The sequence below is a fragment of the Chiloscyllium plagiosum genome, chromosome 8 (assembly GCF_004010195.1).
Source record: "Chiloscyllium plagiosum isolate BGI_BamShark_2017 chromosome 8, ASM401019v2, whole genome shotgun sequence".
NCBI lineage: Eukaryota > Metazoa > Chordata > Chondrichthyes > Orectolobiformes > Hemiscylliidae > Chiloscyllium > Chiloscyllium plagiosum.
This window is the reverse complement of record NC_057717.1, coordinates 56,044,653-56,059,170: the sequence shown is the minus strand read 5'-3', so window position 1 is coordinate 56,059,170 and position 14,518 is coordinate 56,044,653.

The window sequence follows — 14,518 nt, the reverse complement described above, 5'->3', positions numbered from 1 at the left end:
TCAGAGACCTCGAAGTGAAGGAGCCATTGGGCAGTAGTGACCATAATACATTAAGCTTCAATCTGCTATTTGAGAGGGAGAGGGTACAGTCGGAACTGACAGTACTTCTGTTGAATAAAGGGAACTATGGAGCTATGAGGGAGGAGCTGGCCAAAGTTCAATGGTGCAATACCTTAGGAGGGATGACCATGGAGGAACAATGGCGGATATTTCTGTGTATAATGCAGAAGTAGCAGGATCAGTTCATTCCTAAAAGGAAGAAAGATCCCAGGAGGAGGCATGGGTGGCCGTGGCTGACGAGGGAAGTTAAGAAACATATAAAGTTAAAAGAGAAAAAGTATAACATAGCAAAGATAAGTGGGAAAACTGAGGACTGGGAAGCTTTTAAAGAGCAACAGAGGATAACTAAGAAGGAAATACGCAGAGGAAAAATGAGGTACGATGGTAAATTGGCCAATAATATAAAGGAGGATAGTAAAAGCTTTTTTGATATGTGCAAGGCAAAAAAAATGGTAAGGACTAAAATTGGGCCCTTGAAGACAGGAACAGGGGAATATATTATGGGAAACAAAGAAATGGCAGCGGAATTAAATGGGTACTTCAGATCTGTGTTCACTGGGGAACACACAAGCAATCTCCCTGAGGTAACAGTGGCTGAAGGACCTGAACTTAAGGGAATTTATATTTGCCAGGATTTGATGTTGGAGAGACTGTTGGGTCTGAGGGTTGATAAGTCTCCGGGGCCTGATGGTCTGCATCCCAGGGTACTGAAGGAGGTGGCTCGGGAAATCGTGGATGCATTGGTGATTATTTTCCAGAGTTCGATAGATTCGGGGTCGGTTCCTGAGGATTGGAGGGTGGCTAATGTTATATCATTTTTTAAGAACGGTGGGAGAGTGAAAACAGGAAATTATAGACCAGTTAGTCTGACCTCAGTGGTGGGAAAGATGCTTGAGTCTATTATGAAGGATGAAATTACGGCACATCTGGATAGTAGTCACAGGATAGGACAGAGTCAGCATGGATTTTTGAAGGGGAAATCATGCTTGACTAACCTACTTGAATTTTTTTGAGGATGTAACTCTGAAGATGGACGAGGGAGATCCAGTAGATGTAGTGTACCTGGACTTTCAGAAAGCTTTTGATAAAGTCTCACACAGGAGGTTAGTGAGTAAAAAGGGGCGCATGGTGTTGGGGGCAAAGTACGAGATTGGATTGAAAATTAGTTGGTTGATCGGAAACAAATGGTAGTGATAAACGGCTCCATTTCAGAATGGCAGACAGTGACCAGTGGGGTACCGCAGAGATCCGTGCTGCGACCGCAGCTTTTTACAATATATGTTAATGATAGGGAAGATAGTATCAGCAATAACATTAGCAAATTTGCTGATGATACCAAGCTGGGTGGCAGGGTAAAATGTGATGAGGATGTTAGGAGATTACAGGGTGACATGGACAAGTTAGGTGAGTGGGCAGATGCATGGCAGATGCAGTCTATTGTGGATAAATGTATGGTTATCCACTTTGGTGGCAAGAACAGGAAGGCAGATTACTACCTCAATGGAATCAATTTAGGGAAAGGGGCAGTACAGAGAGATCTGGGTGTTCTTGTACAGCAGTCAATGAAGGCAAGCATGCAGTTACAGCAGGTAGTGAAGAAGGCTAATAGCATGCTGGCCTTCATAACAGGAGGAATTGAGTATAGAAGCAAAGATATGCTTCTGCAGCTGAACTGGGCCCTGGTGAGACCACACCTGGAGTACTGCGTCAGTTCTGGTCTCCAAATTTGAGGAAAGACATTCTGGCTATTGAGGGAGTGCAGCGTAGTTTCACGAGGTCAATTCCTGGAATGGCGGGATTACCTGATACTGAAAGACTGAAGCGACTTGGCTTGAATACCCTTGAGATTAGAAGACTGAGAGGGGATCTGATTGAGACGTATAAGATTATGAACGGTTTGGATACTCTGGCAGCAGGAAACATGTTTCCGCTGATGGGTGAGTGCCGAACCAGAGGACACAGCTTAAAAATACGGGGTAGACTATTTTGGACAGAGATGAGGAGAAACTTGTTCACCCAGAGAGTGGTGGTTGTGTGGAATTCTCTGCCCCAGAGGGCAGTGGAGGCCCAGTCTTTGGATTCATTTAAGAAAGAGTTGGATAGAGGTCTCAAAGATAGTGGAATCAAGGGTTATGGAGATAAGGCAGGAACAGGATACTGATTAGGAATGATCAGCCATGATCATGTTGAATGGCGGTGCAGGCTCGAAAGGCTGAATGGCCTACTCCTGCACCTATTGTCTATTGTCTAAAATCTATCAGGGTATAACTAAAGGGGAACATTGGTGCCACCGCAAATACATTAGAGAAATGGTGCACTAACATGAGAGAACTGGAGCAGGATATTACTCAGTCAGAGAGTTGCCGACGAAAAGAGGATGTGGGCTGGATTAATAAATGGAGAGTTGATGCAGAGATGTAGAGACCTAAATCGGAGAATTATTGCACGACCTACGAAAATGGAAGAACTGCAGAGTGGAAATATATTAGCGAATTCGGGTATGAGACCAGTAAATCAGAGAATTAGAACATGACACCCCCTAACTGGGAGAATCTGACCAGGGCAGCAGGAAATATGAGAAATGATGGAGAGTAACACTGAAATGGAGAATTCTTGCAGGGTGCTATTAAGAGCACATGTAAGTTGGAGAATACGGGCAGAGAATCAGTAAGTAGGAGAAATGGTGCAATGGAGTAGTAAAGTGGAAATTCACCACAGGGCACAACTAAATGGTAAGAAATTTGAGCAAAGCCCCATTATGTGAAAACTCCATATTTGCGTAAATGGGAGAATTGGGTCAAAACAACACTCAGTGGGTGAGGTTTGGAGTTCTCCACTAAAGAGACGATTTGTGCAGTTTTGGTAAGTTGGAGATTTGATGCAGGGCACGCCAAAACTCGAGTATTCTGGCAGTGGACAACTAAATCGCTGAACCTTTGCAGAGAAATGCTGGATTAGATTCCCTACAGTGTCAAATAAGCCATTTGGGCCAAAAGGTCAACACCAATTCTCCAAAGCGGACGCAACCCAGACCCATTACTCTCTGAATTCCACCTAATATTATAGTAAGTTGCCATGGCCTATTCATCTGATGTCCACATCGTTAGATTGTGGGACAAAACCAGAGAATTGGAAGAAATGCATGCACACACGGGGAGAATATGCAAACTGCACACAGCCAGTCGCCCGAAGTTGGAATCGAACCCGGCTCCCTGGCACTGTGACTTCGTAGTACAAAGTACTGAGAACCTGTGCCATTGTAAATGGTAGGGCTATGCTCAGTGGAAGTAAATTAGGGAATTGGGACATGGTATCTGTATGTGTGAGAATTTAGTTGGCCCCCCTAAATGTAGACTTCGGCTGGGACATCAGTAAATGTAAGAATTAGGGTATAAGTAAATGGAAGAATCAATATATTGTATGAATAAGTTGAAGATTGGTTAGTATCAGTAAAAGGGAGCTTTGGTGCACAGTGCCATTATGTTGGAAAATTTGTGGAAGTGTCAGTAAATTAAAGACTTGTAGCAGAGCGTGTCTAAGTGGTGGTCTACTTGTAGGGAATGACTAAACACAAGAAATGTTGCAAGCATCCGTCAATTTGGGTTTATATGAAAATAAATGGTGGGCAGCGCACCCATACGTGGAAAACGTGTATCAGGGAATAAATAAATAGGAAAATTGATGCAGGACATTTATAAGTAAAGAATTAATGCAGGTCCCACTGCATTTGGCATGGGTGAGCTGGGGCAGGATGACATTCATTTGGAGAGTTGGTGCTGTTCCAGGATTTGTGCAGGATGGCTCAATACAAGAATTGGCGCAGGCCGGCGGAGTCGTATAGTTCAGAGATATACAGCACGAATAGTCCAGCTTATCCATGCCTAATTTTAAGACTTCTGGCAGCGAACGACAAAAGTGGGGAATCATTCAAAGATCTACCAAATTGAGGAGTTAGGCGATGGATTATCTAAATTGGCAGATTTAGGACAGGTCATTGGATAATGTGAGAATTGGGGAAAAACAATCTTGAATGGGGGATTTGGAGCAGCGGACGGCTAAATGGGAGAATTGGGCGAGGGTACTCCGTCAATTTTTTACCCAATCCTCTATCACTGACTATCTAACAAGTCACTGATTCATCTCACTGGATACAAAGAGCTGATGCAATTTTACGGCCGAGACCGTGCAGCGTGCTAGTGTCAGTGTGTACTAGTTCCATTCAGCAAGCGGATCTCGGAAATTTCTGATGTGAACACTTTTGACTTAAGTCCTGAGATTTAGCACCGCTATCAGTGAGTCATTTCAGAGGCAATGCCACAGTGTCAGAGGTCAGTCGTGAGGCAGTGCATCTCTGTCAGTATTGAATGACATTATCATTGTGAGAGGATCAAGACTGAGACAGTTGCCTTATCTGACAGGGTCAGATTTCAGCGCGTACCACATTGTGAAAGGGCAAAACTGCGGCAACCCATCTCTACCAGTTTTGAATGCATGAGTAAAACAGTCAATATTATGCCTCATTGTAGTGCTGTCTGAACTGAGAGGGTGTGAGACAATTATTGGGTCAATACTGAGATAGTTACAGCTCTATAAGATGGTACATACGAAGGGCATGCCTTTTTTCAGAGATTCAGTCCTGACAGTGTGCCTCATTGTCAGAAGTCTGTTCGGCAGCTGTGCATCATTGTAATGGCGAAAGGTTGAGGAAGAGCTGAACGATTAGAGGGTCTGAACTGCCGTATAAGAACTGTAAGCGTGTCATGATTTGGAAATACCAGTATTGGACTGGGTTGTACAAAGTTGGAAATCACACAGCATCAGCTTATTGTCCAACAGGTTAAATTGGAAGCACTAACTTTCGGATCACTGCTCCTTCATCACATGGTTGTGAGTACACGATTTTAAGACAGCATTTGTAATAAAAGTTTACAGTGTGATGTAATTGAAATCATGCATTGAAAAATACCTTGATTGTTTGTTAAATCTCTCATCTGTTAGAATTAACATATTAGATTCTCTTCTCACATACGTAAATTACAAAAGTTTTTAATATTTACATTCTCAATTGAACTTTAACAATTGGTGTCCGCTCAAATAATGTCAAAGTTATCAACATTTCTGTGTGCTGCTGGCTGTGCCATAGTGTTTAGACTGATACAAATCAAAAAATGAGTTAACAGAATCTTAAAGAATCCATGTAAGAGGAGAACCAAATTGTGGGTCGTTCATTATCAGAGAATCAGTACTGAGAAAGGGACTGATGATCACTGTGTCCGTTCTGAGGCGTGAATCAAAGTAAGGGAGCCAGAATTGATGGAGTGCCAGACGATTAGAGTGACAATACTGAGGTACTGCAACACTGTCAGAGGATCAATACTGAGGGAATGCATAATCGTCAGAGGGTCAGTTTGAGGAAGTGCCTCTTATTGAGGTGTTAGAATTGTGAAAGTGCCTCATTGTCAGTGGGTTAATTTGAGGAAGTGCCTCTTTGCGGTGGTCAGAGTTGAGAGTGCGCCTCATTGTCAGATTTTTGTTTCTGAGGAAGTAATCATTGCTGGAATGTCAGTCCAGGTAATCTGCCTCATTGTTCTGAGGAACAGGGCCAATATTCATGAAGTGCATCATGGTCAGAGGATCGACTCAAGCCAATGCCTCATTCTGTTAGAGTTGAGGCAGTGCCACACCTTTATAGGGTCAGTATTGAGGTAGTGTATGACTGTCAGATAGTTAGTACTCAGGATGGTCACATTGTCAGAGTTAGTGTTGAGGAAGTATCTGATTGCAAGCCGGTCGATTCTGTGGCCTACCAAATTGCTGCAGTGACAGTATTGAGGGCCTGTCCCATTTTCAGAGAGAAAATACTGAGGGAACGCCTAATAGTTAAAGTGTCCTTGCTGAGGGATGGCTTCCAAGTGAGACGTTCAAGACTGAGGGAATAGCAATCAGTCAGTGGGTCAAGTCTGAGCAAATACCTCATTGATCGAGGTTCAGTTCATACACAGTTCATATGTAAGAGTGGATAAATACTGATCGAGTGCCTCATGGAGTGGAGTGGGTGGGTGTGGGGTCATAATTCTATCAGTACAGAGTATTACAGCTCCATCAGAGGATAGGTAGAGTTCTTTCAGCACTGAAAGATGATCAGACCTGTGGAAGTGCATCATTGTCAAAGAGTCAATGCTCAGGCAGTGACTCAATTTAAAAGGGTTCGAATTGAGGGGGTTACACATGATTAAAAGATCAGCAATCAGGTGAACCAGCAATGTGAGGGCATTAGACAGAGAGTGCCTCATTCTCAGGCAGCCAATACCGAGTCAGTGCTTCACTAAACAGAGTTTCTGTAACTGGGGAGGTATTACTGACTGATCAAGTGGTACACTTCCAAAAAGTTAGTCCTGAGGGAGAAATTAATTTCAGAGGTTCAGTTCTGAGGCAGTGCTCATTTTTCCAGAAGTACAATACTGAGGCAATTCCTCATTGCAATGTGTAAAAATCGAGGGGATGCTACGCATCAGATTCATATTTGAATAAGTGCTCGTTTTAAGAGGATCAGCACTGAGGGAGTACATTATTGTCAGAGTGTCAGTACAAATGGAGAGCCTCATGATCGGTGGGGCAATACTAAATGAGGGCCTAATTGTCAGCAGCTCAGTTCTGAGACAGCACCTCGTTGCTGGAGGGTGGGTCTGTAGAGAGTCGCTCATTGTCACGTGCTAAATACTGAGCGCATCATTATCACAGGGTAAGTACTGAGCGAGAGCCACGCATTTGGACAAACAGACCTGAGAAATTGCACAACAGTCAATTGGTCAGTTCAGAGGCAGTGCCTTCTTGTCAGAGGGCACTCCATCACTCTGACCCTCTGACAGTGCTGTTATACCACAGTATTGAGCCTCTCATCGTGCAGCACTCCCGAGTTTTAGAACCTTTCACAATGAAGCACTGCCTCAGTATTGGGCGTTCCAACAATTATACATTCCTTCATGACAGACACTGTGACAATAATGCCCTCCCAGAATTCTAAAAATCTAACTTTCCTGACATTCTAATTATGTGGTCCTCCTTCAATTGGTGTATGGAAATTCGAAAGGAGGAATTGGGCCAGAGGATCAGTAAATGCGAAAATTTACACAGGTTGTCAGTAAGTGGGAAATTCTTGGCAGAGATCTAAAAATTAGAGAATTGTTGCAGGGAAGCATTTAATGGAGCAATTGAGCGTCTGCATATCAACATTGGAGAATTAGGACCGGTTATCAGATAGTGGAAGAATTGGAGCATCACATCTATAAATGGGAGAATTGGTACATGGTGGAACTAAATTACAGAATTGGTGCACGGCACCACTAAATACAGAGAAAATTGACTGCCAAAATGAAGTATGAATAAATGGAAGAATTATCGCGGAATCATTAAATGGAAGAATTGGTGCAGCGCATCCAGCAAAGCTGTAGTGGAATTGGTGTTTGGTATCAGCAAGTTCAAGACCTGTTTCTGACTGTTGCAATAGGCTCATGATTTAGAACAATGCAGAAGACCTAACTGGGACAGCTGAGGAATAAATAGGAACATTAGTGCGGGGCATCAGTATATGGAGGTTTTTCACAATACCCTCCTTCAACACTGATCGTTTGACAGTGCTACAGTCATTGAGTACCGACTCAATTCTGACCCTAGAGACCAGCCCCATTGAGGCAATAACTCAGTATTAACCTACTGACAATGAAACAATCATTCAGGGCTGGCGCACCATCGCTAAGTCAAGGCCTCAGATTACCCACTGACAGCAATAGACTACAACAGTTCTGATCAAGTGACATCGAAGCACTCCCTCAGATCTGACCCTTTGTTGGACAACCGTTAACTGTGTGGTACTCCCTCTCGTCTAAAACCTTTGCAATGAAGCAATGCCTCGGTATTGATTCTTTCACAGAGGGACAATGGCTCAGAACTAATCATCTGACCAAGAATAGTGAGGGCCTGCTTCAGTATTGACTATCTACCACTTCCCCTCAAACGGAGTTGTCGTCCCTCAATTCTGAAACCATTAGAGTGACACACCCGCTCCGTATAGACTCTTCGTTGGTAATGCAATCCCGAGGTTCTAAGCCTCTGGTAATGAGGCACTCTCCACACGTGTGGCAGTCACTCAACTCTGACACCTTACAATACAACACTGCCTTAGAACGGACGGTCTGGCAATGAGGCACTGCCACATATGATAATGAGGTCCTCCCGCAGAACTGACACTCTGACAGTGTAGTACTAGCTCAGGGTGTATCACTTAAATGGATGCCACTCCATCAATCCGACATTCTTATAATCAGTCAGTGTGTCAATATTGACCGTCAGCCATGAACACATTCCCCAGATCTGACTGTCTGACAGATCTTCAATAGATCAGTCCTTACATTCCGATCATGTAGATCTCTCTCCGTTCTGATCGCATTAAATTGGGATAGTGCCTAAGAATGAATCTTTTGACAAGGTGGCACGCTCTTAATAATTAGACACTCCCATAATCTGACTCTCAGATAATGTGGCCCACTCTAAGAACTGAACATCTGTCAATGTGGCATTCGTTCAGTGCTGACACTCGGTAACATCTGCAATTCCGATTATTAGCCATCGAATTGTGAGGGACATTCTAGTCTGTGATTATTTTCATAAGGACCGATCCTCGAATATGGAGGTTCTACATCAGAAATGGCTGTATGGCAACGGACCCTGCCTTACGAGTGAGCTTCTAGCTATCAGCAGCTACCTCAGAGTTGGTCCTCTGACAGTGCTGCAATACATCCATATTGTTCCTTTAATCGTGTAAAATTCCTTCATTTATGGCCCCATTGCAGTACGCCACAGCCTCAACACATTCGCTGGCAATGATGCATACACTTCTGAATGAACCTCTGACAAAGAGGCATTCCCTCAGTAGTAAGTCTCTGATTGTGAGGGTTCCCGCAGTCGTGCCAATCTCACCGCGCTCCACTATCAATGACTCAAAATTTGAAATCCATCCTCAATTCTGATCCCCATGTATTTAGACAACACCTCAGTATTGATCCTCTGACAAAAAGGTCTGCCTCAGAATGGATTCTCTGACAATGACACTCTTCCTCTGCACCTGACCCTCTGATAGATCTGGAATATCTCATTACCGATTCACTAATCATGTCGCATGACCTCAGTCTCTATTCCTGCATTATGAGGCACACTCTCAGGGATGATGCTCTGACAATAATGCACTCCCATATTTCTGGTCCTCTGATAATGAGGCAGATCCTCAGTGTTGCATGCCTCAGTGCAGCAATATGTCATTACTGACATATGATAGAGATAATATATCTCAGTACTGATCCTCTTGTCATGTGACTATCTCACCAGACTGACCAAACACAATGAGGCAATGTGTCAGTATTGACGCATTGAGCGCTCGTCTGCACCAATTCCCGCATTATTGACAAACTGAAACACCGTCAAATGGTCAAAAATGTGGAAAAAATATTATTTTGAGACGTTCAATAGTGAGGCAGTAAATTATTATCAGAGGTTTAGAAATGAGAAAGAGTAACATGGTTTCGTGTTAACTACGGAGTTATTTGCAGCACTAAATGGGAGAACTGCTGTCTTGCAGCACCAAATGGGTGAATTGGAGCAGTGAAGCAGTAAATGGGAGAATTCGGGCAGGAGATTACTGAGTGGGAGACTTAGAATTGGGCACCAATAAATGGGAGAATCTTTCTTAGTCATTGGTCAAATAAGAACTGGTGTAGACCACTGAGTAGAGATGGTGTTCAGGAAATCAGTAAATGGGGGAATTCGTATGTCGAAACACTAAATTGGAGAATTGGTGCATGACATCAATAGAAGACATCATTCGTGCAGAATTCCAATAACATAGGCCATTCAACAGAGCACGTAGAAATGCGAGTACCCAGGGAGGAAAACGAGCGATTAGGAGGAATGTTGCAAACATGTAATCAAGTGGAGACGTATTAAATATAAAGAATGCGTGTGGGACGCCATTAGCTTGAGGTTGTGTATCAGGAAGTAATTAAATGGGTCAAATGGGACAAGACAATACTCAATAGGAACGTTGGTGCAGTTAATCAATAAAAGAGGATTTGTCCAGGATTGTTAGTGTGGAGATTTGATACAGGGCACGCCACAATTCGAGAATTCTGTCAGGGGATGACAATATTGGAGAATTGTTGCAGGGAAATACTAAATGGAAGAACAGGTGCACAGTGGAAGTAAATTAGAGAATTGGAGCATGGCACAATGAAATGGGAGAATTAGAGCACGGAACGACTAAATTACAGATTTGATTTAAGATATCAGTAAACGGAAGAACTAGTATATGGACATGTGTAAGTGTAAGAACTGGGGGGCATCAGTAAATTGGAGAGCGATGCACAGTGCCGTTACATTAGTAAATTTGTGGGATTGTCAATAGTTTTGAGAGTGCCGCAGAATACGTCCAAATAGAGTATAATGCAGGGGATCAGTAAAATAGAGAAATGCAGTGACAATCAGTAAACTGGAGAAACGGTTCAGTGCACCACTAAATGAAAAAAGAAACAAAAATGAGGAAGAAACCAATATGTGGAAGACGTGCATCAGGAAACAACTAAATGGAAATTGATGCAGAGCATCTATAATTGGAGAATTCGTGCAGATTGTCACTAATTTCTTAGTGGGAGAACTGGGACAATACAATACTTAAAGGGAGGGTTGGTGCGATTCCCACATAGGCTCAGCAGTAATAAATGGGTGAATTGATACATGGCAGCAGAGTCTTAATTAGAGTGATGGAGATGTAGAGAACGAAAGCAGACCCTTCAGTCCAATTTTCTTAAATGCTTAAATTTTAAAATTCTTGCAGCCCACAGTAAATAGGAGAGTCATTATAAAGAAATACTCAAGGGAAGATTTGATCTTTGGCTTATTTTAATATAAGACTTTGGATCAGGATATCAGATAACAGCACAATTGGTGCAGTGAAACAGTAAAGGAGAGAACTTGGGGAGAACAATAGTGAATGGGAGAATTAGGGTTGGACACCCCTAAATGGAGAATTCCGTTTGTGTACGCTGTCAATTCTGAGAAATTCCATTAACACTAAGTCTGATATGTCACTCTCTCAACACTGAACGTCACACAATAAGACACGTCTTCAATTCTACCCCACTGACATGGAAGCACCCTCTCGCTACGAACCCTCTGACAATGTTCAATACCTCAGTCTAGAACATCTAATTGTGTCGCAATTGCACAATTCTGACTTCATCACAAAGAGGTACTGTCTGAGTATTGACCCTCTGTTACGTAGGAAATCCCTCAGTCGCTCTTTGTCACTATGTCAGAATTGAGTGCTGAGACATAATTAGAAGGTGAGGACAGAAGCAGGTGCTATGCAATGTCAGAGAGTTAGTACTCAGTAAGTACTCACTTTTCAGGATCTGACCTGAGGAATTGCCTTATTTTCAGAGTTTCTGTTTGGCAATAGAGTCTTAAAGGAGGGCCTCACGATTAGAGCATAAGCACTGTGGGTATTGCAGATTCATGAGAGAATCAGTCCTGAAGAAGTACAGGATGCCAGTCGTGAAGCATTGCCTCATCATTAGAGGATCAGGAGTGAAAGAGTGCCTTATTCTCCAAAGTCACTTTGAGGCAGTGCCTCGTTATCAGAGGGTCAGCTTGACGCAGTGCCTCTTTGTTAAAGGACAAGTACTTCGGGAGTTTGTCATTGTCACAGCGTCAAAATGGACAGATTGCATTAGTAACAGAAGGTCAAAAGTAAGCCAATGCCTCGTTACAGAACGCATACAGTACGAAAACAGGCCATTAAGCCCATCAAGGTCCACTCCAACGTAAACCATGCAGACCCAGTCTCCTAAACCACCACTCTACTCTTTACCGCGAGCTAATGCGGCTAACCGACCAACCATGAATACTATTGGCTATTCAGCGACGCCAATTCACGTAACCTGCCTCAACTTTAGATTCTGGGAAGAAATCGGACTACCAGGAGGAAACCTATGCCGACACATGTAGAGTGTGAAAACTCCAGACAGACAGTTGACTGAGTCTAGAATTGAGCTGAAAATGTATTGCTGGAAAAGCGCAGCAGGTCATACTTGTGCCCGAAACGTCGATTCTCCTGTTCCTTGGATGCCGCCTGACCTGCTGCGCTTTTCCAGCAACACATTTTCAGCTGATCTCCAGCATCTGCAGCCCTCAAATTCTCTGAGTCTAGAATTGAACCCGGTTCTCTGAGGCTGTGAGACAGCAGCGCAAAGCACTGTGAGTCAATTTTGCGTAATTGCAGCAATGTCAGAGGATCGGTTCTGAACAAGGGCCTGTTTGTCAGCCAGTCAATACTGGCGGAGTGCCTCATTATTAGTCCTGAAGTGCCTCAGTGTGGAGGGGTCAGATTTATAGTTATGCCTCATGATTAATGCGTCAGTACTGAGGAATTGTATCAGCTCCATTCGGCAACGAGTACTGAGAGAGTTCCATATGCCAGAGGGTCAGTTAAGAATGAGTACCTCCTTGTCTGAGAGTCAATGATGTGGCAGTACATCATTAAAAGGGAGTCAGAACTGAGTGTATGCCTTCTAATTAGAGCGTCATTCCTGAGGTAGTTTAGCTCTGTCAGGGCGCCACTACTGGCATTGTGCTATCCTGTCAGAGGGTCAGTACTGAGGAAGTGCCTTATGATCAGAGATTCAGTTCTGATCAATATTAAGAAGTTGCCATATTGCCAAAGATTTAGTTGTAAGTGTATGTTAAATTGGAGATGAGTTAGCTCGCTTAGCTGGAAAGTTTGTTTTCAGACGTTTCGTGACCATTAGGAGGAAACGCCATCAGTCATGATGGTAGACCCCAACTGCATTTCTTTAAAAAAACAAAGAGCCGGAAATGACATCATCATCCGGAAGAAATCAAGACCTATGAATTGAGAGGCTGGAGAACTGACCAGAACTTCGCTGGAGACTCTCACTGGCGATGTTACCTAGTCACTGTAATGAAACGTCTGGAAACAAAGCTTTCAGCTCAGAGAGCTAACTAATATCCATATCATGAAACCGAGATTCAAATCTTCTCAAAATTCGCAAGTATACCAAATTTTCGCAGCGTCTATTTTGAATATTGTGAGAATTGAGGATTCCCATATGGTTTGAGGGATGAGAAACAAGGTTTTACAACACTCTCAGAGGGTGATTTCTGATGGAGGGTCTTTTTATCAGAATGTCATTCCAGAGTGAGTGCATTATTGTAAAGGAATCAGAATTGCGAGTGTGTCTGATTATTTGATGGTCAGTACTGAGGAATTGCTGGCCAGTACTGAGGTACTGACTCTTCGTTCGAGGGTCAGCACTGAATTAATCCAGTTTATCGGCATGGACGGGTTGGACTGAAGGGTCTGTTTCCGTGCTGTACATCTCTATGATTCTATGACAGTGTTCAACTGGGGAGCGCCTTATTGTCAGATGATCAATACTGATGCAATGCCATCTGTGATGGGGTCAGCTTGAGGTTGACCCTCATGATCAGCGGTAAGGATTGAGGTATTGCAGCTCTGTCAGAAGTTAGTACTGATGGAAGGATTCATTGTAAGATAATCAAGTTGAGCTGCTTATTCATTGGAATTGGGTCAAAACTGAAAGAGCACCATCTGAGATTCTGGCATTAGTCGTGAGGTAGTGCAGCACTGTCAGTACTGAGCGAATCCCTTATTGTCAAAGGTCGGTTTGAGGAAGTGCTTCTTGGCCAGCGGATTAGCAGCCTTACAGTTGAACCACTGATAGTGTCGCACTCCCTTAATAATGGCACTTCGATACTGCAGACCTCCCTCAGTAATGACACTGGGAAAATGCCGCGCTAATTCTGTGACGTTTCAGAAACCACTCGTGGTTGGCTCTCTGAGAGTTTAGCACTCACATCAAACTGACGCTCTGTGAAAGTAGCTGTCCCTCACTACTGATTCTCCAACAGTACAGCAGTCACTCAGTACTGAGTCTCTTACAATGCAGCACTCCCTCAGTACTGACTCCCGAATGTGTAGGACTTCCTCAGTACTGACTCTCAGACAGTGTGGCGCTCCCTCACTACTGACTCTTTGGCAGTGCAGTACATTCTCAGTACTGACTCTCCGGAACTACAGCACTCCTTCTGTACTGACATTCTGACAGTGCAGCCCTCTCGAAATACTGACTCTTCGACAATGCAGCACTCCGTCAGAACATCTCTCCGAAAGTGCAGCATGACATCAGTATTGACCTGTCCGACAGTACAGCACTCCTTCATTCGTGAATGTCCAAAAATGCAGACCCCCCGACACCAGAGTGTGTGCTACTGTCAGAGAACAGGAATGTAAGAGAAAATTATTTTTGGATGGTAAGTACTGAGTAAGTGCTCATTGTTTTAGCGTCAGTTCTGAAACAGTGCCTTGTTG